Raw genomic sequence first — 26,412 nt, 5'->3', positions numbered from 1 at the left:
TCCAAAGTTGCCTTTCCAACAATTCTGTCAGAGTTCCAATTGTTCCTCACTCATGCCAACACTTGGTCATTTCATTCTTTTTAATTTAAAAAACATTATAGAAGGTGTATAGAGGTATCTCATTATAATTTTAATTTGCACTTCCAAAATGATTAATTATATTGAGCATCTTCATGTGTTTATTGATGAATTTCCAATTTTTTAATTTTTGGGGGGACTGATTCTATTTTTTGGTAGTTTTCTAAATAATTAAACTGGATTATGAGAAATATGACAAAATTTAATTCTCATATTATTTCAATTTAAGTATAAATCCTCACAGAACTCAGGTATTATGAATATATCATGAAGGCCTCAGGATATTAAATGGTTTTGGGGCACACGTGTAGGTTACAATGCTGAAAGCTTTGTTTAAAACACGTGCCTATCTAGTTATACAAAAACATACATAGACACACACATGAAAAATTCTAAAATAGTCGTACATTAGAAACAAAAAAAACCTGTGGTCAACAAACATACAAAAAGAAGCTCAATATCACTGATCTTTAGAGAAATTCAAATCGAAACCACAATGAGATACCATCTCACATCAGTCAGAGTGGCTATTATCAAAAAATCAAAATATAACAGATGCTGGTGAAGTTGCAGAGAAAAGGGAACACTTATACACTGCTGTTGGGAGTGTAAATAAGTTCAACCATTGTGGAAGACAATGTGGTGATTCCATAAACACCCAGGGACAGAAATATAATTTGACCAAGCAATCTCATTACTGGGTATATATCCAGAGGAATATAAATCATTCTACCATGAAGACATGTGCACATACATGTGAATGTTCATTGCAGCACTAATTATACAAGCAAAGACATGGAATCAACCTAAATGCCCATCAATGACACAGTTGATTTTTAAAAAATGTGGTACATATACACTATGGAATACTATGCAGTCATAAAAAAGAAGAAGATCATGCATTTTGTGGGAACATAGATGGATCTGGAGGCTATTAACCTCAGCAAACTAACCCGGGAACAGAAAACAAAATACTGCATATTCTTACTTATAAGTGGGAGCTAAATGACAAGAACACATGGACACATGGAGGGAAACAACAGCCACTGGGATCTACTCAAGGATGGAGGGTGAGAGGAGGGAAAGGAGCAGAAAAGATAGCTATTGAGTACTGGGTATAATGCCTGGGTGATGAAATAATGTGTACAACAAACCCCCATGACTCAAGCTCAAGTTTACCTACCTAACAAACATTTGTATGTACCCCTGAACTTAAAATTATAAGAAAAAGAGATACCATACACATTAGCAAAATAAAATGTTTTAACTTAAAAAAAAATTAAAAACACATTACCAGAACTTTTTTTAACCTCAATTCCTTAACACTTTCAATATTCGCTCTATTGAAGTTGTCAAGACTAGAACTTATATAAGATTATTAGTTTAAGAGTTTAATTCTATGCTTTTAATAGATTTGTTTATTTTTCATTTATTTTCATATCCATCATGAATGTAGTCATTGTATATTTACTTTCAAATCCATTCTTTGCTGTGTTGTATCCTAGCCATTGATACATCATCACAGTAAAAAAGAAAAACAGTTCTTAACCTATTAATATTATCAGGTATTATTTGCATGCACATATTAATTCTGAGATCTATAGCTCTGAAAGTGTTATCAAACCTGTGGAAAATGCTTTAGTGCTTTACATTTAGAAAAATGCTAAAGTACTTTACAATTAAAGCATTTTAGCATTTTTCTGTTTGGCATTAATTTGCATATTACTGCCTCTCAATGACTATCTTCTGTGTTTCTTTACATTCTTCAGTCAGAAAACATTTCAGGGGTTCCTCAGAGCTCTTCCATTGAGGTTTCAGGATTTTCCCATACCTCAGAAAGGGGCCTCATATAAGTAATCTTATATGATCTAACACAATTATTCTTTATGTCTCCTATTTTTGTCTTTTTAATTTTTTGAACAAAACTACTTCATTATTGCTTTCATTAAATTTTATCCTGAAATATCTGTCAGACTATAATGTAAACAATACAAACATATATTAATATTAGGGAGTATATCCACAAAGTAAAAAATGAGTGGCCATTATTCATGCTTAGGACATATAAAACTATGAGTCAACTCCAACAAATTATATGAAAGATTATGAAAGGTAGGCAGATAGATGGATAGATAGATGAATATTCATTCTGTGATGTGAAATAAATATACTAAAATAAAGTAACAAGCCTATCTTTGGAAAAATAATTAATTTCTCTTACTTACAATATATTAATGGAATATTATTCCATTTGAAACTCAGGAGTACAACTAAAAGTCTCTTTATCTCATCAAACAAATGAAAGTTGTGATAATAGTAAAGGTTGACTCAAAGTTTTTATTTGATAGAACTTTAACTATTATACATTATTTGAAGTCACACATGGAAAATATCATACTTTGTTTAAAGCAAAAGTTGATTTGTTTCAGATATTAAGAAAGAGAAATGATCAGCAATTGGAATAACAATAATGTAGAACATAGGCAAAATATCAAAACACTCACACTAAGAAGCAACTGGAGATCCAGAAGCTTATCTGAATGATTGAAAAAATCAACTTATGTGTATAAAGCATGTAATGCTAATGTTATTTCATCATATTTTTATCAAAAGTTTTTCCTATACTAATTTCTCTTGCCTCAAGCTACACTTCTAATTTCTTCCCTTCTCTACTAAACTTCTCAAAAGGCTATATAGGAGTCAGAAGTATAAATTTCAGAATCCTGGAAAATTAGCTGTAAATTTTAGTTCTACTTTTCAACTTGTTGCTACCTTAGCAAGTAACTTAATCTGTCTTTTCCTTAATTTACTCATCTATAAACAGTGGTAATAGTACTTGACTATAAAATTAAGAAGAATAAGTCATTTCCGATAATGTCATATTTTAGCATTAGCTTTATTTCTATGGCGGAAGTAGGTGTTAACATGCGGGTAATAATGTTAGATAAACCATGAGAAATGTTCTGTTAGATTCTGCTGTGCATTATTGTAGGGCTATCCTAGATGAAGCTACAGCTAAAGATCTTGTATGATATAGACTCTCTGGCTTCATAGGGATTTTCCATGAATAAAATGAAGTTATGAATATTAATAGTATTAATAGAATGTCACCAACGTTTTCACTGTAAATAGTACCAAAATGTTTTTGTTTTAACTATGGCTCTATCGTTGCTAGTGATTGGAGTAGGGGCCTAACATCTAGAAAATTATTATAGATTTACAACTTTTAAATCCCTCTTGTTATTTCATGAAATGTCCTGAAAGTATACTATAAATTCCACTAAGTCAGAGACTGTCATTTCATTTACCATTGCATCTCTATTTCTTAGCACTGTGCATGGCTGCTGATAGGTTTTGTCATTCTGCTTCATATCTGAAAAATGGTTTTGCCAGATAAAAGATTCTTACTTAACTGTTGTTTTCTTGATGTATTTTGATTGTCATGCACTGCCTTCTGGCCTCCATTACTTTTGATTAAAATCAGCTATTAATCTTGTTGGGGTTTTATTCTACGTAAATCTTTTTATTTTGTTCCTTTAAAAGTTTATTTGTCTTTAAATATTTTTATTATATGTCTTGGTGTGGCTCTGTGTGATTATTCTATATGGATTTTGTTGATATTCTTGGATGTGTAAATTAATGATTTTTTTTTGTAAATTCAGGGAGGTTTCAGACAATATTTATTTGAGTATTTTTTCTGCACTCTTGTATTTCTTCTCTTCTAGTACACCCATTAAGCATATGTTTGTGGACTTAGTGGTGTTCCACATTTCTCAGAGGCATTGTTCCTTTTGGTTTATCCTTCCTTTTCTCTGTACTTTGCATTCTATGATCTGTAATAATCTATCCCTAAGCTTGCACTTTACTTCTTCAGCAGTTCTAAAATAGAATATGTGCCCCCAAACAATAAAACACTGTTGAGCCTTCTAGTACAATTTTTCATTTCAGCTATAGTATTTTTCAACTAAAGAATATCTATTTGATTTTTTATGTCTATCTTTTTATTGCTATTCTCTATTTGCAAAAACACAAAATGGCTGACAATGGACTTTAGGTATGGTTTATTAGACTGAGAATTGAATTACAGCCTTAAATAAGTAACCAAACTGGTCAGTTAGAAATATTAGGTCTATATTTTTAAATCTTTAAAAATATTTAAAAAGATTTAAAAATATATCTATAAAATATAAATAATTAAGGGATTGTTCCTTAAATGTATGCATAGAGGTTAAGTTGTTTTAGGTTACATTACTGAGTCAGTAAAATAAAATTATCATGAGCCAAACTGCCGAGAACCAATTCTGTATCTCCGAACACAATTACCTGTGTGAGCTTTGGGATCAGAATTTTATTTAGCCTTTTAAGTGCTTCAATTTTCTTATTGGTAAATTAAGGAGAATAATATTTGCTATTACTTAGTATAGTTATGAAAACTAAATAAGTTAACCTTTTAAAAGCCTTATAATTCTGGCATAAACTAAAGGCTTAACAAGTGCTAGTTACTATTGAGTTACTTTGAGCTGGTTAATAGTTCATTTTTTTAACATAATTCAAATTTTGCTTGTTTGTCTTTTCATTTGTTCCATTTCAGGGTCATTTTTCTTTGAAAGTTATACTCCTTTTTTTATAAGTACATCAAATTTTATATATATATGGCCAGTGGAAAAATGACTACTTATATTTCAAATTTGTAATTATGGGCAGTATTTTTCAGTCTCAATACAATTATGTCATATTATTTTCCTTTCGTTTTCCTTCATGTCTTAATTAAGACATGGGTAACTCCCCCCAAAATATCTGTAACAGAAGATAGCTGAGCTTACTTACTATAAATCCTTCATTCTATAGCCACAGGCTAGAAAAGGGAAAAAGAAAAAGCACCCACAACATGCTTTTCCCAGAGCCATGGGCCCCCAGTAATTATCACGGAAGAATAATAGGTTGAGAGTTGTTTATATCAGAGGATGTTATTTTCCTCTATGTAAAGGCAGAAACATAAATCCTAGATACTTCACTGTTAAACGTGTTTCTCAGTGATTTGTGGCCCATTGGCATCTGAATCAGAATCACAAGGAGGCTTATAAAAATCCTGATTCCAAGTTCTCAAAATAATTCTATTCAATCATAGTATCTTGAATACAGGTTGGTAATTATTATTTTCAAAAGCAGGCAATGTACTCCTAAAACCATGCTTAAGAAATAACTGCTAGAACCATTTTTTCTTCTATATGAATTATTTTATTTATTTATTTATTTAGAGGCAGGGTCTCCCTCTGTCACTCAGGCTGGAGTTCAGTGACAAGATCTCAGCTCACCATCACCTCTGCCTCCTGAGTTCCACTTCAAGCCATTCTCTTGCCACAGCCTCCTGAGTATCTGGTATTACAGGCGTGTGCTACTACAGTAGTCCAGCTAATTTTTTTGTAGAGACGTGGTTTTACTATGTTGGTCAGGCTGGTCTTGAACTCCTGGCCTCAAGTGATCCACCTACCTCAACCTTCCAAAGTGCTGAGATCATAGGCGTGAGCCAGCACACCCAGACATATGTAGGAATTTAATAAACTGCTAAGGCTGCACACAGTTAAAAGTTGTAAACATAGTGGAAACTTTAGTTAGTTGTGCCTATTTCTTTGAAATGTGGAAATTGAGAACTAATTTTAATGTACTCATTGAATGGTATTATTCATTCTTGTATTTCTTTTTCACTAAAAGTAAAACCTCCATAGAATTGAGACATTAACATTTAAAAAGCACAAATTGGTGTAATGTAACTCAGAGAAGAAGCATTCATCAAACTAAGAAATTATCAAATTAGTTATTAAAATTTAGAAAAGGAGAAAATTTTATCAGTGACTTCAATTATTATTAGAGTATTTTATATTTTATATACTGTAAGTAATTATTACAAAATTAAAGACTCAGGGATAAAAATGCTTAATTTATGTTAATAATATGCAAATGTATACTCACACAACAATGATATTTATATAATAGTGATAAAGGATTGTTATTATATAATTTGCTATTTTCCACTTAAGTTTTGTTCTTGGAAAATATCTCTTTTTTTTCAAAGTTTCTGTAAATTTCAGCAATTGTCTATAGGTTATTGTAAGGGAAATACATGATTTTAAGGCAAATGTAAAATTATATTTTAGGCATGCTAAAATCAGCAGATTTTCATAGTGCTAAAGTAGCATCTGCACCTATGAAACATTTTTCTCTAGGGGATCCATTTTCTGGTTTGGAATTAACAACCTTTGTTATTCAGTCCTTTGAAATCCATGAAATATTGTAAAGTTACATAAGGTTACAGAGTTTGTCTACTTATTTTTCTAGGGGATGAAAATAGAGAATAAAAGTCCAAAAGTCAGTTTTAACTTATTCTACAAAGGGAATAAGAGATGATGGGTAAGCAAAGGTGCCATGATGGTTTAGCAAGAATGAGGAAATATTGCTTGCAAGGACATAATGAGCTACAATGCATGTGTTCATATGGACCACTGATTTAATTAACATCAAGTTAGTCATTAATCAGTTTATAGATAATACCCTAAATTTAATTATTAATCAATTGCTTATTAAACTATTGCTATGTTTTAGTCACTATTATAGGTATAACAGATATAATGGAAAAAATGAGAAGAAATGTAGTTAGAAGGATAACAGGAAGTTGTGCAAAATTTATCATATAGGAACTTGTAGACAATTGTAAGGACTAGTTTTAGTCTGGGTTAAATGAGTAACCACTGGAAGGTTTGAGCAAAAGACAAGTATTTAAGTTTTAGGGGAAATGATTGACAACTAAATTGAAAATAAACTATAGTAGTAACAAGAGTACAGACAATAAGAATTATTAGAAAATTATACTAATAATATCAATAAATTGTAACAATAACCCAGATAAGAAATTACAGTGGCCTGCACCACATGGAATCAGTGGAATTAAAGAGAAAGACTGATGGTTTACTGGCATATTTGATGAGGACTGTGAGACAGAAAAGAGTCAAAGATGACTCCACGTGTTTGGGCCAACACAACTGGAAGTATAAAGTTGCCAGCGTCTTAAATTGATATAAATGTTGGTGGGCTTGAATGGTGAAGATTAAGAATTTAGTTGAGGTTGTATTGATTTTGAAAATATTTTGGACATCCAAGTACAGTATTAAATAGATATATGTATGAGTCTGAAGTTTATGAGACAGATTTAGGCTGGAGATATAAATTTGGAAGTAACCTATACATATAGACAGTGTTGAAAATCAATATTCTTCTTGGAGTCACTTAGGGAGTGAGTGTAGATAGATAAAAGAAGTTGTTTAAGAATTTCAGATAAAAGAGGAACCAAAATGTTTGTGGTGTGCTGGAAAGTAGTGAAGACAATTTTTCCTGCTGAAAGAAGCAATCAATTTTATAAAGTAATAAGGATATAGGACAAAGTTGACATTGATGATCTTTATATTAAAAAAATTAATTTCTTCAAGTTTCTGACAAAACATTTTTTCCATCCTTGTTATTGCTGTTTTTATGTGATGCTATTTTTGTCCTCGTCTTTATAATTAATTTAATGAAAGATGAGAGTGGATCACAGACTTTTACATCATTTGTATTGCCAGCTCTCTTCCCAAAATTTTTAGGGTTAAATTATTGAAAAATGAAGGAATAGAACATGACAATTATGTAGGATGGGAAAAAAGGCACTGGAGAACAACTTAATACAATTTTTATTAGGATTTTTATCCTCTGGGGATATAAACATCTAGAATATTGTACTTCCATATTTACCCATGTCAAAAGCTTAAATTGTTCCTTCATTGTTTAGCAAATGTTCATCTTCATATGTTATTTGTGTATTTTCTCAAGATATAATGCTAAAAGAATATCAGAATAATCCTTCTCAGGACTCTTTGTTATTTGCTTTTTAATGAAAACTGGTCAAAATAAATAAGAAAATAAATAATGTTAAACTTAAAATGTTAACATTTTTGTGATTTCTATGACTATAATAGGATTTTCCTCCAAAATCAATGAAGTCATCAGTTAACCAAGGGTTAATATAGTTTACACATTACTTGTCTCAGAAGATCCCAAAATAAATATGATACTCTACATTTACACCTAGTTTTTGAAAACCAACACAATGATCCAAATGTAATTGAAAAGGGAATAATAAGAAAATAGATTTATAACAAAAGAGCATGTAGTTCAGGACTTAATTATATAGGAAGAAACAAAGAAAATGGTCAGAAATTTGTGCTCATAGCTAATATCTACATGAATACTAGGGCATCAAATAAAAGCTGATATGAATATGTAATATTATTCCCTTAAATCTCACTACTGAGATAAAAATATGTGATTTTTTAAAATAATGAATAATTTTTGTTTAGTATCTAAATTATATTTAAATATAGTATATTAATATTGCTATACAGTATAGTATTACATATTGTCATACATAAATTATATTTGTGTTAATAAATCAGGGTGGTGCATACATAATTGCAGTTTTTGCATTGTTGAAATTTGCAGTTTGATACTGGAATTCATTCTTAACTGTGGCTATGTTATATATCACTTTAATACACATTTCTCACTTTCCTTTTTTTTGCTAATGACATTACTTGCTGTTTATTTTATATTTATTTTAGACAATGGAAATTATGTTAGACAAAAAGCAAATTCTAGTGATTTTCTTGTTCGAGTTCAAAATGCATCATAGAGCAGCGGAGACAGCTTGCAACGTCAACGCCTTTATTTGGCCCAGGAACTCCTAATGAACTCCCTTTCCATTTGACTTATGCATGGCCATATTACTAAATTTCTGTTCAGTGAAATGAGTTTAGAAGTGACATGAGCACCTATTTAATCTGTAAAGGAAAGAAACATCTTCCCTTCCAATTTTCCTATTTCCTTCCTGCTAAGTGAAATACAGTGCAGTGGTTTTTCAAGAAGTTTTGCAAAGGAGACAAGAGCTTTGAAGATGAAGAGCATAGTGGCCAGCCATCGGAAATTGACAATGGCCAATTGAGATCAATCATTGAAGCTGATTCTCTGATAACTACAGGAGAAGTTGCTGAAGACCATTCACCTAATAAGTTTAAAATATGTTAAATATAATTTTTCTTAATTTACTTCTTAGTTGCAATACTAGAATATTTGGTGGTAAAATATGCCCCTCAAACACTTATTCATAAAATAAAGTTAAATTCTATGCTCAGGTAATTATGAACTACATCAATTTCACTTGTAAAATTTATGTAGACAAAATGACCATTTTTAAAATACGTTTAGACTGTCCAACTTTTTCTAGGAAGTCTACCTTTTCAAGACAAATCCAGTGACCACAGAAAATAATGAATAAGATATTCCCCCTCAATAAAGCAGCCCCAGAGGCTTCCAAGGAACTTATCCCATTACCAGGACAGGAAATTTTACAATTTGCCCAGAAATATTTGATAATTGCTGCAGACCAGTGATTTACACATGTTCCCTATTCATTCTTTTTTCTGAAATAGTCTTTTAGGTAGATTTACCTTGATTTTGCTTCACCTTGTTATTTTTGAGTTGAAAAATTAGTATCGTTCTTTAAGTTTATAGATCACTGAATTTGACAGAGAAAATTATCATGAACATTGAGCTCGTTTCAGTAATTGGATGGGACTTAGTGTTTTCCATTATGGAGAGAGGGTAATATTGCCATGTAGGAAACAGGGTACGCATAGATATTTGGGTGACCAGAGGCAAGGATTCAAGCAAAGATGTCAGTTTTTTCACAATACTATCTCTTTCCTTCTTCCTTTAATAATGAACGCCATGAGGTTTTGTTGGCTATATGGCAACTGAGTTAAAAACCACATCTCCCAGCCCATTTCTGTTTGACTTATGCATACCCACGTTACTAAATTACTGATCAATGAAATGAGATTAGAAGTGATATGGGCACCTATTGAGTCTGTAAATTGAAGAAACATCTTCCCTTCCAATTTCCCTCTTTCCTCCCTGCTAAATGAAATGCAGGGTGAGATGCTGGATTAAGCATAATAGAGGCAATTCAATAGCCAGATTGAAGATGATAAAGAAAGAAGAGGAGCCTGTATTTTTAACTTCCCAAAGCTGTCATAACAATCCTGGAATACCTATACTCAGTCTATTATGTTGAAGAAATCTCAATTTTCTTGTTTAAACCACCATGAATTTTTACTTTTGTTTTAGAAACAAAACTTGTTTTACCTTAACTGATACAATCTGCTAAGGTTGTTTAAAGATTAAAAGATCATACAGACCTCTAAGCATAGTATCTAACAAAAAACAGATTGATTCTCAATAAAATAAAATAGCATTTTATATGTGCTTGTAACTCGAGATAAATGAAATACAGACACTATTTAATGGAAGGTCAGAGTTAATGAGATAGAAAGAGTAAATACATTATTATCATTTGCTTTGCAGTATGGTGTTCCAAACGAGTAGAGTTTATCAGTTAAATATTTCATTTTTCCAGTAATATTCACATATTCATTCACATATTTCATTAAAGAAACTCTGTTGCTCCATTATTTCATATTCTACATTCCTCAAAACAAGGAAAAATATTTATTGAATATTATGAACCAAAAGCAAGAGATAAGGGTATAACTTCCCAATAGGCTCTCCTTGCCCACTGCCTAGACGGGGCCAATTTATCAAGACAGGAGAATTGCAACAGAGAAAGAGTTTAATTCATGCAGAACCAGATGTGTAGGAGACTGGAGTTTTATTATTATTCAAATCAGTCTCTGAAAATTTGAGCATCAGGGTTTTTAAGGATAATTTGGTGGGTAGGATATTTTGTCAGTTCAGAGGTAAGATCATATGGAGCGGAAGTGGGTTTTACCTGCTGTCTTGTGTTGCTGGGAGGAATCACAGAATTGGCTGAGCCAGATTGCTGGTCTGAGCGGTGTCCACTGGTGCATCAGAATGCAAGGTCTGGAAAATAAAGCACTGATCTTATGTTTTACAGTAGTGATGTTATCCCCAGGAGCAGGTTCAGAATCATGCAGCCTCCAGCTGCATGACTCCTAAAACACAATTTCTAGTCTTGCAGTTAATTTGTTAGTCCTACAAAGGCAGACTTGTCCCCAAGCAAGAAGGGGGCTTATTTCAGGAGAGGGCTATCATCTTTGTTTCAAAGTTAAACTTTAAATTAAATTCCTCCCAAAGCTACTTTGGTCTACACCCAGGAATGAACAAGGACAGCTTGTAAGTTAGATGCAAGATGGAGTCAATTAGGTCGGATCACGTTCACTGTAATAATTTTCTCAGTTATATTTTTTTTTTTTGCAAAGGCAGTTTTAAAGATGTTGCCGATATTTTAATTCCCCACCCTTCATTTAAATGTAGGATGCTTTCATAGTCTGGGCTTTTGTCTTTTAAAGATTCAAAACTTGGCTACATTAGTTATGTTTTCTTCCATCATTATTAAATGTTTTTAAATGTGGGAAATCATGAGGCTATATTAGATCTACACAGCAGTGGAATAAACAGGATGCAGATGCCAATAACAATACACTTTATTACTATACCCTTGTATTTTTATACCCACAATGTGCAGGTGTACAGATGTGCACACACATATGTCCACACCCACTCACATATATTCTTAATCCAGAAGAAATAAGATAGCATTTACATAATACTAACATAGGACATTGCTGTTAACTAAAGTTCATAATTTACATTAGGGTTTATTCCTTCTGTTGTACAGTTCTACAGGTTTTTGAAAATGCATAATGTCACATATGCACTCTTACAGTATCATATAGAATAGTTACACGGCCCCAAAATGCACCTGTTTATCTTTCCCTTTCATGTTCCCATGAACTTCTGGAAACTAGTCATCTCTTCACTACCAGTATAGTCTTATCTTTTCCAGAATATCATATAGTTAGAATTATACAAAATATAGCATTTTCAGACTCATTTCTTCCACTTAGCAATATACATTTAAGGTCCCTCCTGTCTTTTCATGGCTTGATAGCTTTTTTTCAACTTCTTTTTATTATTATTATTTTTTCCTACCCCAGTTGGAGAAGAAATGGTTTTTTTAAAGTCACCAAATAATATTTTACTATTAATATATGGATATCTCACAGTTTGCTTATTCATTTACCTATTGGAAGACATCATGTTTGCCTGCAGGAATATTTATAAGAACTGAACATCGGCTAAGGTAATCCCTCTTTGAACTTGGAGTAAAGTCCAAATTCCTTTCCTTGTTTTACACGGTCCTACAGAATTTGGTGTCTGTAAACTTCTTCAATCTTAATTCATGCTACTCTCTGTTTCTTGCTCATTGCTCACCAGCATCTGAGGATTCACAGTGATCTCCTTACTGCCTCAGAGCATTTGACCAACTCATTCTCTCCTGGGAACGTGGCTCCTCGACTCCTGATTCATGGCTGATTCCGTGTCATTTTTTTTGAGCTTCAGTATAGATACTATCTTAGATACTATCTCCCCTGAGAGGTTTTCTCAGAAAGACCTGTTCTCTCATTATCTATTGCAGCACTCTCTGCTTTCCTGAAATACCACTTACTTTATATTGCACTTATTCATTTTAATATTTATGTATTAATGTAGTTATTATAATTTTTTTATTTTTCTGGAATAGACAGCAATTCCCAGAGGGCAAAAATTTAGATATTAGGTTAACAACTATATACTCAACACTTAGCATGGAAGCTCAATAAATATTTGTTAAATTCAATGAACATTATTTTAATGTTTCCTAAGGGTACTACACACACACACACACACACACACACACACACACGCACACACACACATGCTTATTTTCCCTTAGGACTTGATATGTAATTTTTATCAGCTCATTACTAATAGCTCAACTCTCCTAAAGAATCAAAAAATTTACTTGTAGAAATCAAAATGTATCTCTAGATTTTTTGCTGACCAGCACACATAAGGGGGAGGGAAGCTGTATTCTTTTTGGAGTTTATTTTGTTTTTATTATATAGAAAATATATTCAAATTACTCAATAAACTTAAGTATAGAGAATAAGCAATAAAGAATTTCTTCACGTTTTTCCATAAGCAAACTTACACATTATTCTTTACTGAATTTTTTATAACAGTATATCTTAGAAGTTTCTTCATATCAATATTTAAAATTTTAAATTAAAATGTACTCATCTGAGCCACAAAATTAATAAGACCTTTTCATGTGTTCTCTAGGAGAAAAAAATCAACAGTATTCACTAGAAAATTCTTATTTGCAGACTAATGCATGCTTACCCTTTCTTCACCACACCTAATGCTACATAATTGTAAATGAAATTAAAATAAATTTAATATAACTATAATAGATGTCTTTGTGGAAGCATTACTTATTATTTGATGCCACAGAGAAGAAAGCAGTTCTACCAGGGATGTGAAGCAAGGCTTCATAGAGAAGGAGATATCTGAAACATAAGCTTGACATATAAAAAGAATTTAATTGGATTACAGAAAGTGGGATGTGGAAATTTATATAAATCCTTAATGTCTGTGAATAAAATAAAACAGATCATTTAGTATGGCAATGGAGAAAAAAATATCCCTTCAGACAGCAGTAACAGGGCCATATAAATGTCAGCTTAAGTCATTTAACATTTAATTTCTTTTTGAGAATCATTCACATATTGGAGTTATTCACTGTTTTTACTGACTTCTAATGAACACAAATGTCAGTCCTCATTGAGTTTAGTTTACACTCAAGGAAGGGGTGTAAATAAACTATCTAGAATATATAGTAGGTTCAAAATTAAAAGGGATATGGGAAAAAGCTGTATGAGGAAGAGGGAAAGAACGTGGGTTTTGAGGGGTGAAATTTTAAACAGAATGTCAAAGAAGTCCTAAATTAGAAGGTGACACTTAGTAAAATCTGAGAAAGGTGAGAGAAAAAGTAATGTCTGTTAGCTTGTGGATGTGGTTCACCGTCATTAATTTCAGAACCCAGAATAATGCCCACAACATAATTAGTAGTCAATAAATGTTTGTTAGATATATAAAGGAATGATTTAATTTGTAGAGTAATGACAAAAAGATTTATTGAAAGTATCAACAGAAGATACTGGGAAATTGTGTGAGCTGAGTTTGAGAAACAATATTTATTTTCTGTTAAAAAATTAACCCCATAGGCAATAGGCTTAAAGTCCATGAGTACTTTGATATTATATTAGACTTATTAATAATGTTATCAAATAATATTTGCTTTTTGGGAAAATTATATTGAAAAAATGGTAAAGTGAATAGAGACAATTTTCAGACAGCCCAGTAAAAAAGAAGCCAATGACTTTGGGAGGCCGAGGGGGGCAGATCACAAGGTCAGGAGATCGAGACCATCCTGGCTAACACGGTGAAACCTCATCTCTACTAAAAATACAAAAAATTAGCCGGGCCTGGTGGCAGGAGCCTGTAGTCCCAGCTACTCAGGAGGCTGAGGCAGGAGAATGGGGTGAACCCGGGAGGCGGAGCTTGCAATGAGCCCAGATCTTGCCACTGCCCTCCAGCCTGGGCGACAGAGCGAGACTCAGTCTCAAAAAAAAAAAAAAGAAGAAGCCAATGACAAGCCCAGTGATATCTGATACTGGGGGCAGAGGTGACCTAGAGAAGTTATGATGGCTCAAACATGCTTTATTAAGGAGGTACTGATAAGATTTACTCACAAAAATCAATTGATAATGAAAACATAGTGAGGTTATTAACAATTTCCAAGTTTCTCACTTGGTGGCTGAGAGAGATAGATGGTAATTCAAATCACTTACATAATTGATTAGAGTATGAGCAATTAAGCTTGGGAAGACAAAAACACTGAATTCAATTTGCACTTGCTGAGCATGCTGTGTCTTGAGTTACAGATAGAGCTATTTGGTTTTATTATATTATAGATATTAAACGAAATGCTATAAAGACAAATAGGAGGCTAATTATTTGTGATTAGAAGTGAAGAAGTTTAGGGGAAGGAATAAAAGGAAAGTAACATTTGAGGCAAACCATGAAACATGAGGTAGCATTGTCCAGTGACAAGAAAAGGTTATAAGTCATTCGGAGCAAGGAGAAAACCCTAATTTCATACAACACTGAAAGTATGTTATTGAACAGGGAGGAGGTAATATATTAATATTATTGTTATTGTTATTTATATGGGGAATATAAACAACCAGGCAAACTTAAGTTGTGCATGGAAATCGGTTTCTCACATTGATTTTTCACATGAACTATTCTTTGCTTTTATTCTTCAGGTAGTTTACCAGCTTATATTTAAAGTCCTTAGGAGAATATTTGTTTCTGCAAAACATAGGCGTGATTCAGAAAGCTGTAAAAGACTGTTGGATTTGGCTATTATGATACAGTCTATCACCATAGCCATTTAAGTGTTTGAAGAATATTTTGTTTACAATGGAGTGTTTGTGATATTGCTTGTCACTCCCCATTACCTTTTGATCAACACGATAACAGGAATAGCACTGCTAGGAGCAACTGATTTTGACATTGTGAAGGTGTTTAATGGAGTTCAGTTATGGCTATAAGTTTCATACACTAGCCATCTGACTTCTACTATAATCAATTATTATAACTGCAAGACAGTTAAATTGCGTGACCTCTAGGGCTACATGCTTGAAATGACATTTTAGTAAATCTATATAATATATAGTTGATAAATCTGAACTTCAGTTCATGGAAGTATCACTTAAATGAACTTGGCAAATAGCCTATTTAAGAATATGACTGATGCCTGTGCAAAATACAATATTTGTTTATGCTCCAGTGGATCAGACAGTACTAAAGACGACTCTAAAAATCTAAGAACAACTTTTTTGCCTTCCTTATTGCCTTTATCACACATTTTTAATTCACTTTAGACAATGCAAATTTTACTATTTACATACATTTATATATACATTAAGACACATTGCTAATAAATTTAGGAAGTAAAATTTTGGTTATTTCTATAGCTTCTTTAAAATGTTCAATGTTTGGCCTCAGAATGCCATAATAGCCAATCTGGCATTAACTAAGCAATTGATCAAGTATCCATTTAATGCATGTTGTAATCAACCTTAGTTTTATATGTATATCCAGAACTAAAAAAATATAATTTGCAATAATTTGACAAATGCATCTTCTCAAGGTATTATGACTGTATTAACAAGGGTATGACTAAAGTATATGACAAATATGATAAACACTGACCTCTGACCAGCATAACGGCCATTTTCTTTTATATTTACAACTTATTTCCTGCTGTGTTTCCCCACTATGAGTCTGTTTTCATATGTTGAAATTTCATATTGAAACCAATATCGATTTATCAGTTGTAGGTATGAGTGCTTAATTACTAGTGATTGATTTGTACGTCATCATTCTAATGAACCACAATTTCTCAGCCTTGGGCACAGATTAGATGTCATGTTTTACAAAGGAGTTTTCTGTCTCCTTTATATAATGTATTTTTCCCCCAAATATTAATCTTCAAGTAGAAGCATTCGACATGAGCTACGATAATAAAATTTCTCAAAAAGATACTGTTAGTGGAAAGCTATGCACAATCTGACTCTGTAATGCCCTAGGTGTCTGGACTTCTTATATTTGATATATCAATACTCAAAAACCAATTATTAGATTCCTGTTAAACGTTCTATAAGAATTTAAGTAACAATAATAAGTGATTATTATATTGCAAGGACTAAGTGAGTTTAGTGCATGCCACATAAGAACTGATACATACAAAGGTATTAATAAGTGTTATCTAATAATGGGACTAGTATTAATAGTAGTTCTATCATGATCATTACTACTATTATTACTTTGTTTTGTGCCACATAAAAGAGATATCTCCATTCATTTTATTATCATTGCTTCAGTTGGAATGAAAATGGAGATTAATTTTGTAGAGTGATATATGGAAAGAAGAAAATGCTTGCTTACTATAATGTAAATATACCTTTCTTCCTTTACTTATTCTATAAAATTTCTGAGAAGAAAATAGAATCAAAGGTTATGTGAGCTATGTTTATCCAGAAATGTTTGAGTATTCTCCTTACATATTTCTACAGCCCTCTAAATTCATTGTTCAATTTTATTTTTTATTTTAGTTCTGCACTATTAACATAAAACTGTCGTTATTAAGTTCAAATAATAATAAAATAATTACTGAGTCATAAGCAAATAGTTATAACGAGTGCCATTTACAAATTTTAATATCTCATTTGGTGCTTTTTCCAGATCTTTAATAAAGTTATATAATAATATGACTAACACTGACCACCGATGAGCATAATAGCCACTTTCTTCTGTCAATATTTACAACCTATTACCTGCCATTTTCACTATTTGTCTGTTTTTATACACTAAAAATCTTTAAATTGGAACCAAACTAAATTATTTTTAGGGTAATTTTATTAGACACTCCATCATCTTTTTAGCTAAGAAACAAACAAAAAAATATATGTAACTCTATTTTATAATTCTGCAGTTTTTCAATTCCTTTCATTTTTTCATTACTTGTTTCTATGTTGTGACAAACACACTGCCTGTGTTTAAATCAGAATATAAACACCTATAAAAATTATCATACTATATATAGCATTTGTTATCATTTACAGATTTTCCATGGACAAATGTGTTTTAATTTCAGATAGAGTTCAACATGTGCATTGTTTTTATACTGTTTCTTTCCATGTATCTGTTTTCTTCTTGTCCTTCATTCATTTATTAATATCTGACCGCCATCTTACTTATGTCAATTTATTCTAAAATGTCATAAGTCACGTGACTAGATACTTTTTTATTTAATTAAGTATTCATTTATTGGATATATCCAAATATGTCTGTTCTACAACTGCCTACTGAAGACTTTTTATCTTGGTTCCGATCTGAATAGTGAAAAGAAATGCAAATGTTTACATGTAAGGTATTGGGTGACACTATTTTTCTTACACCTTTACTTATTGCTTGTTGTCCTGGCCATTTAAAAATTATTACTATTCAGTTGAAATATTAATGTTGAAGTTCAGAGTGTCTCTCAGGACAGTCTAATTTAGCACACAGCTAGCAAGACACATCCCCTGAAACTAGGTGATTATCTCATGGTTTTCACATTGCTGTTGTGGCTATGTGTGGTCTTCAATAATGAAAGCAATTATGATACATAATATGACAAGACAATGACAAGTTTAAAGAAGACATCATTTTTGTTTTTCTCTAAATGTATGCATGTATTTTATTGTACATATTTAAGATGCATAACATGATGTTTTGATATAAATATACATAGTAAAATTTATTCACTCAAGCAAATTAATATTTTTTTACCTCACATTAGTTACCTTTTTTGTAGTGGAAACATCTGAGATCTACTTTCTTAGAAAATTCAAGTACACAGTACATAATTAACTAGTCATCACAATTGATCTCTAGACTTATATGTCCTACGTAATTATAGGTTTGTTCCCTTCAGCCTACATAGCCCCATTTTCTCCCCTTATGCATAACCGGTAACCACCATTCTACACTCTCTGTTTATACATATTTGACTTTAAGATTCCACCTAGTAAGATTATGGGGTATTTTTCTATTTGTAGCTGGCTTGTTTCATTTAACATACTGTCTTTTACATTAATTCATGTTGTCTTCAATGATGGGAGTATTTCCTTTTTAAAGGCTCAATAATATTCCATTTTATATATAGATACATACGTATACATATAGAAATATATATGTGTATACATATAGAAATATATTTATAGAGAAATAACTATATACAGAGAAATATCTATGTATATCTATAGAAAAATATGTATATATGTTTATAGGTATATATATCAAAATTTATTCATTTATTCTTCTATTGACAGTTTGTTTTCACATCTTGGCTATTGTTAATAATGCTTCAGTGAAAGGAAGTGGAGCTGTCTCTATGAGATGATTTCATTTCCTTTGGATACATAGTGAGAAGAGAGATTACCAGATCACATGGTAGTTCTATATTTGATTTTTCAAGAACTTTCATTCTGTTTTTCATAAGGGCTGTACCAATTTACACTTGCAACAATAGTGCACAAGGGTTTCCATTTATCCACATCCTTACCATCACTTGTCATCTCTTGTCTTTTTGATAACAATCATCCTCATAGGTGCGAGGTGGTATCTCATTTAGGTTTTACTGCCTTTTCATTGTGTTGTTGCTTTTGTTATGCAGATATTTTTTATGTGAACCCACTTGTTTATTCTTGTTTTTGTTGCTTGAGCTTTTGGAAAAATATCAAAAAACAATGCCATTGCCAATAGGAAGAATATTTTTCTATGTTTTCTTTTAGGAGCTTTATGGCTTCATGTCTTACATCTAGGTCCCTAATCTATTTTGAGTTGATTTTTGTGTATAGTGTAACATTGCACCAGCTTCATTCTTTTGCAAGCATATATACAATTTTACCAGCATCATTTATTGAAGAAACTATATTTTCTCCTTTGTGATTTCTTAGTCAAAAATTAGTTGACCATATATTCAAACTGAATTCAAAAACACATCACAAATATTATACCCCATGGACAAGTGGGGTTAATCCCTGAGATGCAAGGTTGCTTTACATTTTCAAATTAATCAAGGAATCAATTATTCAGTGCAATCCTATCAAAATTCCAATGGCATTAATAGAATAAAAAAATTAAATGATCATCTCAATAGAATGAGAAAGAGCATTTGACAAAGTTCACTTTTTTATGTTAAGAACTGTCAACAAAATAGGTATGGAAGAAATTTCCTCTACATAATAAAAGTCATTGGTGAAAATCATAATAAAAGGGGGAAAATGAAAGCTATTTATCTAATATCTGGTATAATGCAAAGATGCTACTCTCAATACTCTACTCAATATAGTACTGAAAGTAGTAGCAAGAACAATCAGACAAGAAAAACCAAAGACATCCAAACTGGAAAAGAAAAAGTAAAATTATCCTTGTTTGCAGATTACTTGATCCTACATTTAGAAAACCATGAAGTCTCAAAAAAAAAAAAAACAAACCTATTAGAATTAATAAATTGAACTGAAACCAGTAGGATACAAAATCAATGTACGAAATGAGTTGCATTTATTTTCTTTTTTATTATAGGTTCAGGGGTACATGTTAAAGTTTGTTACATAAGTAAACTCATGTCACAGGGGTTTGCTGTACAGATTATTTCATAACCTAGGTATTAAGCTCAGTATCCAATAGTTATATTTCTTGCTACTCTCCCTTCTACCACCCTCCACCCTTAAGTAGAGTCCAGTGTCTGTTACTCCCTTCTTTGTGTTCAGGAGTTCTCATCATTTAGCATCCACTTGTAAGTGAGAACATATGGTATTTGTTTTTCTGTTGTTGTGTTAGTTTGTTAAGAATAATAGCCTCCAGCTCCACTCATGTTCCCTTATTTCCTTACTGAAAAAGGAATAAAAAAATAGCCTATTTCCAACAGCATTAAAAATAATAAAACATATAGAAATAAATTTCACTAAGAAGCGAGAAATTTCTATACTGAAAACTATAAAATGTTGATTGAAGAAATTGAAAACGGCACAAATAAATGGAAAAAAAATCCTGTGTTCATGGATTGGAAGAATTGATGTTAAAATGTTCATTCTACCCAAAGTACAGATTCAGTGCAATCCCTATCAAAATTCCAATAGCATTTTTCACAGAAATACAAAAAAAAAATTCTAAAATTTGCAAGGAATCACAAAGGATGCGTAATAGACAAGGTAGTGTTGAGAAGGAAAACCAAAGCTGGAAGCATCACATTTCCTGATTTCAGAAGACATTACAAAGCTATAATAATCAAAACAGTACAGTACTTGCATAAAAACAGACAAATAGACCAATGGAACAGAATACAGAGCCAGAAATAAATTTTATTTTAATAGAGATTTTTAAAACTCCATTTAGTGGAGAGACTTGGGCATCACAGTACTGGTCACAGAATGGGATACAAATATTCACTGCTTCTGAATTGTGTTCAGCTCAGCCAAAAGTATGATAACATGATGAATTATGTTTTATGACATAAATAAAGGTCTATTTTGAATTTTAAATTATCATGTAGTTTTTATTAACTGTCAAGATGTTTCCTATAAGATAAGCCACATTCTCATTTATAAGAAGAGAAAAAATGTTCATATCTCAGGATACCTGGGATGAGTGGTAAACATCACAGATCTTATCAGCTGGGTAACTGAGCTGAAAAGTTGAAGGCCTGAAAAACATTTTTTTTTCCTATCCTACAAATAGAATTTTCTTTACCAAAAAAGGCAAGATGAAATGTAATGATTTAGATTCCTCATTATTGAAAAAAGAAAATTAGAAGTTGTAAAAAATAAGACAGAATACATCATTTATATCCATTTCCAGACCCAAATCCACATATTCAAAGCCACTCAAATATAGACTAGGCATAAAATACACAAGGGATCATCTATTACTTTCCCTCTAGAAATATTAAACACAGAGATGCTTTACCAATTAAAGTTGTCAGATGTGAATTTTCTTGGTATTAATATCAATATAAAAATGGTTCAAAGGATAATGCCAATTTTTATATTCAAGCTTCTCTCAGGCAATTTCAAATCTTACTAAATAATCACTTTCAAGATCATTCTACTACTATGCTCCTTTTCTTTCCATGGAAACTACAAAAAGGAAGATAGTGCACCAAGATTCTCCCCTTCCTCTTCATAACAAAATTAAAAGTAAATAAAATAATGTTTCTCTCACAGAATGAGCATGTTTGGTAATTATGACTTGACTATTTCTAAGTTTGTAATAATAGAATTAAATAAAACTAGCAAATAGATGTCTTTCAAACAAAAGATTTTTCCCCAAACACAAAATTTCTTTTTGTAATACTGAGCATAGTATTTATAAATGAAGTTAACTTGTATTAAAGTAAGAAATTCATTATTATATTGTCCCTATAATCAAACACTTCAACTTTGATACTGACCATGTGGAATAAAACAAGCATATTCTGGACTATATAAAATTGTATGTAAAGACCAATGGAACTATGAGATCAGCACTCATGGAAATACCCAAATTACTCAACCCAGAAAGCATAATAATTAGAATATGAATTTTTAACCTTCAGGCTTTAGTATGAATAATACATATTCAGTGAAAATATGTTCATTGTTTATATTGTGGGTTTAATCAGGCAAAGAAAAGATATTTAGTTACCATTTCAATCTCCACAATTAGCCATTGTGATTTTTAAGACAATGAGAAATTCATTCAAATGAGTTAAAATTTTGGGGGACATAGAGAAAAGAGGGCAGTCTTTCACCGATTTAAACACCTTTGTTTCCAAATAGGCTTACAGAATAGTGCCAGAAATACTAATTGATTAATTAATTATGTGATTTTTGCTTTGAGCAATTTCCATCTGCTTCTCAAATGATCACTTTTCTAGTACACTGTTAGGTTCTCTATGTCTCAAAAACACCTAGCCCTATTTGTCAAAACAATAAAAATTTAATCAGTCATTTAGATGATTGATCTGTGTGGTAAGTTCAATTAATTTAGATAATTTAAAGAAAATCATTGCTAGCCTGACTACACAAAACGTAAAATTTGCTTTTCTGGTCTCATAATTAAAACTACTTAGTTTTATCATCAACCACGTAGTTTGTTTGTTTATTTATTTATTTATTTATTTATTTATTTATTTAGGGTCAGAGTCTCGCTCTGTCTTCCAGGCTGGAATGCAGCAGCACAATCGTGGCTAACTGTAACCTCCACTCCCAGATTCAAGCGATCCTCCCACCTCAAGTGATCTTCCCACCTCAGCCTCCAGAGTAGCTGGAGTAGCTGGAATTACAGGTGCATGCCACCACGCCCAGCTTATTTTTGTATTTTTAGTAGAGAAGGGCTTTCACCATGTTGGCCAGGCTAGTCTCAAACTTCTGACCTCAAGTGATCCAACCACCTCGGCCTCCCAAAGTACTGGGATTACAGACGTGAGCCACCGTGCCCGGTCCCATGTAGCTTATATTTTAAAAGCAAAAAAAACAAACATGGGATTTCATTGTTGTTTAAATGTTTCTGTATGGGATGATATAATGGAGGAAAAGAGATACGCTTATCTTCAAAATATTTTCAAATGTCTTATTTGTATTTAAAATTAAGAGCAATTGGCTTGAGGAAAAATTAACATAGGGAAAATTTACAAAATTTCCTGTATAACGTTTGGCTGTTGCTTTTGTGATCCATTTAATTTAAAGACTTTGAGAAATCTGTGGGAAGCAACAGATTTCAGACTCCTCTGCAGAGGTTATTATATATCCGACCTTAGTGCTTGAACAATTACCTCACATGCTGTTATTTAGAAAAATACATGTAATGTTGTGACAGACAATCATTAAGAGAACAATCCCCACTAAGAATCAGACACAGACTACCAGCCTATCAATACAAATGTAAAATACGAATATAAAATATAAATAACTATATAATATAAATAAAATATAAAATATAAGGCATTCAATACACTTTATCTCCATAACTCAAGTAGAGTTTAAGTGTTTTAGTCTTTATAAATCTTATTCTAATGTCTTATTGGGACTAGTTTTTCATGTACTTCATAAGAAAATTAACAAGCCACTCTCATTTAAGAGATCCATAAATAGTTCAAAGTGAATTAAAATACACTCATGTCCCACAATATGAATGGTCTTTTTCTATGTTTGGCTAAACACAAAGTAAGTAATTAAAATTAGTTACTAAAGATAAAGGTTTTTCAGTTTCATGGGCTGATTTTGTAGTGTACTGATTTTCTAATATAATACAGTTGTTCTTGATATACTGAGTGTTACTAATCGATATTAAATGTGATGTTTTTAGCTTCAAGTAACAGCACCTAATGTAATAAATTAAACAAAACCCAAATATATTGTCTCTACAAATGGAAATTGTAGGGTAAAACAAATCTCAGGTATAATTGGATTGAAGGACTCAAATCCCTCTCCATATCTTAGTTCTGTTTTATGTTGTCAAGCATCATTTCCTTCTTTGTAGACCAGGCTTTCTGTAGGTAGAGAACAGCCTGATACTACTAGCTGCTGCTTCACATACATCCAGCTCCATAACTTAGTCAAGACTGAGAGGAGCTGGCTTTTCAAACAATAGTTTATCCATCAAACAACCCATTCCGACCTTCTTTTGAATTAGTACTCTACCCTTGTTCCAGTCATAAGTTTTTGATAAGACTTCCAATTATACTGTTTCTCAGTCTTAAAGTTAAATGGAATTTTAGTGCTCAATTTTCAGGATGTACTGATTAGTTTGGGAGAACGAAAATGACACATTAAGGCCAATTAAAGGTCTTTTCCTGGATGTTCCTTTTTGACCTATAATTATAGGAGCCAGGAGTCTTCAATTTAAGCATTTGCTTGGTACTAGTGCTCTAATTATTGATTCTGTCTTCAAAAACTAGCCCAAAAGTAATTTGCATAATGTTTTCATTTACCGTGATGAATCAATAGGCAGCAGGTTATTAATTAAATTAATCCAAATTAACAAATATATATTGAAGATCTGCTATGTGTCAGGAACTGTTTTGGATGCTACAAACTTACACAAGAGATGAAACAGTCACTTTCTTTATGCTTATACATGGATTTACTCAATGCTCATAGAAATTGACCACCATGTTGGCAGATAAAGATGTTGCCTGAGGAGTGCAGTGGTTCTCAACTCTATCAAAATTAAAGTTTCCCCTTCTATAAAGTTAATATTTGTAATAGTCTCTATACACATAAGTTAAAATAAAAAATGTTCATTTAAATATATAAGTGCTATTTGAAACCAAATGACTATCGAAGGTTCACAGAATAGTCCCGACATGCAGTGCTCCATCCTAGGTTTTGGATCCCAAAAGAATGAGGTGGTTTGATTGCATACGGTAGTTACATGTACTTGTTTTGTTTTATTTTGCCTTTAACTTCCCAAATCTCCATGCACTGTACTACAGAAACCTGCCCATCTCATCTGAGCATATTGAGTGTATAAAGATAGCAGTTAAGACATGAGAAATGCTTTTCTAAATTTTCTGAATAATTACTTCAATTTATTTAGCTTCTACGACAGAAAAGTTTTTAATTTAAACACTCTATTGCAATTTTGTTTTATTTTCTTAAAATGTGATGATCCATACACTACATTCTTCTAGGCTTCTTTGATGGCTGTAATGGGCCACTTTACAGTGGCATTTTTAAGCCTCTGTTGATCTTACATTTGGCTGAATTTCTTACAGCTACTAAATGAAAGATGCCAGATGAAAATGCTTATTTATACTCCATTTATTTAAACCCTGGAAAAACAAACCAGTTTATAGTGACAGAAAGCAGACTGGTGCCTGGTTGGGATTAGGTAGTGATGTGTGGTGGAGAAAAAATTTCAAAGAGACAGCAGAAAATTTTTGGAGGTGATATACACATTCACTTTTTAAATTGTGATTATTTTATGGATGTATGCATATATCAAAATTCATCAAATTGAACATTAGAAATGTGTAATTTAATATATGCCAACTATGCTTCAACATTAAATGTTGCAAAAAATTATTAAAATTCTACATGATAGTAGTAAGGCAAATAAAGCCCCTTAAGCAGCTTTTTTTTTTTTAAAAAAACCTAGGATTGGGTATGGAAAGATAACTAATATAGCATGGTTTAGTATAAGAACTTATTTGATCACATTTACTTTTGTTTATTTTTTTATTTATTCATTCATTCATTTTTTGAGACAAGGTCTCTCTCTGTTGCCCACACTGGAGTGCAGTGGTGCAATCATGGCTCACTGCAGCCTTGGCCTCCTGGGCTGAAGTGATCCACCTACCTGAGTATGAATAGCTGGGACTACAGGAGTATGCCACTATGCCCCACTAATTTTTTTAAATTTTGTTTAGAGATATGGTCTTGCTATAATATGTTGCTCAGGCTGATCTTGAACTCCTGGCCTCATGTGATCCTCCAGCGTCGGCCTCCCAAAGTGTTGGTATTACAGGTGTGAGCCACTACGCTCAGCTACATTATTTTTTTAAGTACTCACTGGGAATTTTATTTTGGCTTGTATACTAATATGATATAATGTAGGAAGTTGATAATTCTGCATCCTATGTTTTCTAATCCAAATATTATGGGGAAATTGGAACTGGATTTATAACAACAATTAGGAAAGTTAAATATAAATAAGGGCATTGCAAACCTGAGAATAAATATTAGAATTGATCACTGCATTGAAATTCACAGCATGGTAAAATTTTGT

At 31.9% G+C, this 26,412-nt stretch overlaps 1 long non-coding RNA gene across 4 annotated transcripts in view; it reads right to left on the bottom strand.

The window, feature by feature from the left end:
• Positions 1–26,412, bottom strand: part of LOC134759115 (uncharacterized) — an 891,009-nt gene that overhangs the window by 435,668 nt on the left and 428,929 nt on the right. For all 4 annotated transcript variants that reach the window (XR_010135030.1, XR_010135028.1, XR_010135029.1 and 1 more), the window contains one exon: positions 10,952–11,043. This is a non-coding gene — a long non-coding RNA (uncharacterized lncRNA). The remainder of the gene's footprint in view (positions 1–10,951; positions 11,044–26,412) is intronic.

This window comes from Gorilla gorilla, chromosome 7, assembly GCF_029281585.2.
Source record: "Gorilla gorilla gorilla isolate KB3781 chromosome 7, NHGRI_mGorGor1-v2.1_pri, whole genome shotgun sequence".
NCBI lineage: Eukaryota > Metazoa > Chordata > Mammalia > Primates > Hominidae > Gorilla > Gorilla gorilla.
Note: the sequence above shows the minus strand (reverse complement) of the source record. Positions and strands in the feature narration are given on the sequence as shown.